The sequence below is a fragment of the Magnolia sinica genome, chromosome 8 (genome assembly GCF_029962835.1).
Source record: "Magnolia sinica isolate HGM2019 chromosome 8, MsV1, whole genome shotgun sequence".
NCBI lineage: Eukaryota > Viridiplantae > Streptophyta > Magnoliopsida > Magnoliales > Magnoliaceae > Magnolia > Magnolia sinica.
In genome coordinates this window covers 31,129,680-31,133,534 of record NC_080580.1, presented here as the reverse complement: position 1 = coordinate 31,133,534, position 3,855 = coordinate 31,129,680, and positions in this window count along the sequence as shown.

Genomic DNA, 3,855 nt, shown 5'->3' with positions numbered 1-3,855 from the left:
CCGATTTCTTGAGCCTAAGCCTTAACCTATTCTCAATTCCCTAAACCTATATCTTATAACCTAAACCTAAACCTATATAACATATAACCTATGCCTAAAGCTAAAACCTAATGTATTCTCAAATCCCTAAACCTAAACATACACCTAATCCTAATCTCAACTACCTAACCTAAAACTAAACCTAAACTTGAAAACCAAAACCTAAAACCGATCCTGAACCCGAACCCGATTTCCTAAACCTAAACCTTAACCTATTCTCAATTCCCTAAACCTATAGCTTATAACCTAAACCTAAGCCTAAACCTAAACCTTAACCTAAACTTAAACCTATAACCTGTAACATAAACCTAAACCTAAAACCTAATCGTATTCTTAAATCCCTAAACCTAAACCTACACCTAATCCTAATCTCAACTCCCTAACCTAAACCTAAACCTAAACTTGGAAACCAAAACCAAAACCCGATCCCGAACCCGAACCCAATTTCCTAAACCTAAACCTTAACCTATTCTCAATTCCCTAAACCTATAGCTTATAACCTAAACCTAAGCCTAAACCTAAACCTAAACCTTAACCTATTCTCAATTCCTGAAACCTATAGCATATAACCTAAACCTAAACCTAAACCTAAACCTTAACCTAAACCTAAACCTAAACCTAAACCTGTAACTTGTAACATAAACCTAAACTTAGAACCTAAATGTATTCTCAAATTCCTAAACCTAAACCTACACCTAATCCTAATCTCAACTCCCTAACCTAAACCTAAACCTAAACTTGAAAACCAAAACCTAAACCCAATCATGAACCCGAACCCGATTTCTTGAACCTAAGCCTTAACCTATTCTCAATTCCCTAAACCTAAGCCTTAACCTATTCTCAATTCCCTAAACCAATTACTTATAATAAATCAAAACCTAAACCTATACCATAACCTAAACCTAAACCGAAACCTATAACCTATAACCTATAACCTAAACCTAAACCTAAAACCTAATTGTATTCTCAAATCCCTAAACCTAAACCTACACCTAATCCTAATCTCAACTCCCTAACCTAAACCTAAACCTAAACTTGAAAACCAAAACCTAAACCCAATCCCGAACCCAAACCCGATTTCTTGAACCTAAGCCTTAACCTATTCTCAATTCCCTAAACCTAAGCCGTAACCTATTCTCAATTCCTAAACCAATTACTTATAATAAACCAAAACCTAAACCTATACCATAACCTAAACCGAAACCTATAACCTATAACCTATAACCTAAACCTAAACCTAAAACCTAATTGTATTCTCAAATCCCTAAACCTAAACCTACACCTAATCCTAATCTCAACTCCCTAACCTAAACCTAAACCAAAACTCGAAAACCAAAACCTAAACCCGATCTCGAACCCGAATCCGATTTCCAAAACCTAAACCTTAACCTATTGTCAATTCCCTAAACCTATAGCTTATAAACTAAACTGAAGCCTTAACCTAAACCTAAACCTAAACTAAAACCTATAAACTGTAACATAAACCTAAACCTAAAACCTAAATATATACTCAAATCCCTAAACCTAAACCTACACCTATTCCTAATCTCAACTCCCTAACCTAAACCTAAACCTAAACATGAAAACCAAAACCCAAACCCGATCCCGAACCTGAACCCGATTTTCAAAACCTAAACCTTAACCTATTCTCAATTCCCTAAACCTATAGCTTATAACCTAAACCTAAGCCTAAACCTAAACGTAAACCTTAACCTATTCTCAATTCCCGAAACCTATAGCTTATAACCTAAACCTAAGCTTAAATCTAAACCTTAACCTAAACCTAAACCTAAACCTAAACCTGTAACCTATAACCTATAACTTAAACCTAAACCTAAAACCTAAATGTATTCTCAAATCCCTAAACCTAAACCTACACCTAATTCTAATCTCAACTCTCTAACCTAAACATAAACCTAAACTTGAAAACCAAAACCTAAACCCAATCCCGAACCCGAACCCGATTTTTAAACCTAAACCTTAACCTATTCTCAATTTCCTAAACCTATATCTTATAACCTAAACCTAAACCTAAATCTAAACCTAAACCTATATAACATATAACCTAAGCCTAAACCTAAAACCTAATGTATTCTCAAATCCCTCAACCTAAACCTACACCTAATCCTTATCTCAACTCCCTAACCTAAACCTAAACCTAAACTTAAAAACCAAAACCTAAACCCGATCCCGAACTCGAACCCAATTTCCTAAACCTAAACCTTAACCTATTCTCAATTCCCTAAACCTATAGCTTATAAACAAAACCTAAACCTAAACCTTAACCTAAGCCTAAACCTAAACCTGTAACCTACAACTTAAACCTAAACCTAAAACCTAATTGTATTCTTAAATCCCTAAACCTAAACCTACACCTAATCCTATTCTCAACTCCTTAACCTAAACCTAAACCTAAACTTGAAAACAAAACACAAAACTCGATCCCGAACTTGAACGCGATTTCCTAAACCTAACCCTTAGCCTATTCTCAATTCCCTAAACTTATTGCTTATAACCTAAACCGAAACCTAAATCTATACCTTAACCTAAACCTATACCTAAACTTATAACCTATAACCTAAGCCTAAACCTAAAACCTAATGTACTCTCAAATCCCTAAACCTAAACCTACACCTAATCCTAATCTCAACTACCTAACCTAAACCTAAACCTAAACTTGAGAACCAAAACCTAAACCCCCGAACGCGAACCCGATTTCTTAAACCTAAACCTTAACCTATTCTCAATTCCCTAAACCTATAGCTTATAACCTAAACCTAAGCCTAAACCTAAACCTTATCCTACACATAAACCTAAACTTATATAACCTATAACCTAAACCTAAAACCTAAATGTACTCTCAAATCCCTAAACCTAAACCTACACCTAATCCTAATCTCAACTCCCTAACCTAAACCTAAACATAAACTTGAAAACCAAAACCTAAACCCGATCGCAAACCCGAACCCGATTTCCTAAACCTAAACCTTAACCAATTCTCAATTCCCTAAACCTATAGCTTATAACCTAAACCTAAGCCTAAACCTAAACCTTAACCTATTCTCAATTCCCTAAACCTATAGCTTATAACCTAAACCTAAGCCTAAACCTAAACCTTAACCTAAACCTAAACCTAAACCTAAACCTGTAACCTATAACATAAACCTAAACCTAAAACCTAAATGTATTCTCAAATCCCTAAACCTAAACATACACCTAATCCTAATCTCAACTCCCTAACCTAAACCTAAACCTAAACTTGAAAACCAAACCTAAACCCAATCCCGAACCCGAACCTGATTTCTTAAACTTAAACCTTAACCTATTCTCAATTTCCTAAACATATTTCTTATAACCTAAACCTAAACCTAAACTTAAACCTAAACCTATATAACATATAACCTAAGCCTAAACCTAAAACCTAATGTATTCTCAAATCCCTAAAACTAAACCTACACCTAATCCTAATCTCAACTACCTAACCTAAACCTAAACCTAAACTTGAAAACCAAAACCTAAACCCGATCCCGAACTTGAACCCGATTTCCTAAACCTAAACCTTAACCTCTTCTCAATTCCCTAAACCTATAGCTTATAACCTAAACCTAAACCTTAACCTAAACCTAAACCTAAACCTAAACCTAAACCTGTAACCTATAACCTAAACCTAAACCTAAAACCTAATTGTATTCTTAAATCCCTAAACCTAAACCTACACCTAATCTTAATCTCAACTCCCTAACCTAAACCTAAACCTAAACTTGAAAACCAAAACCGAAACCCGATACCAAACCTGAGGTCGATTTTCTAAACTTA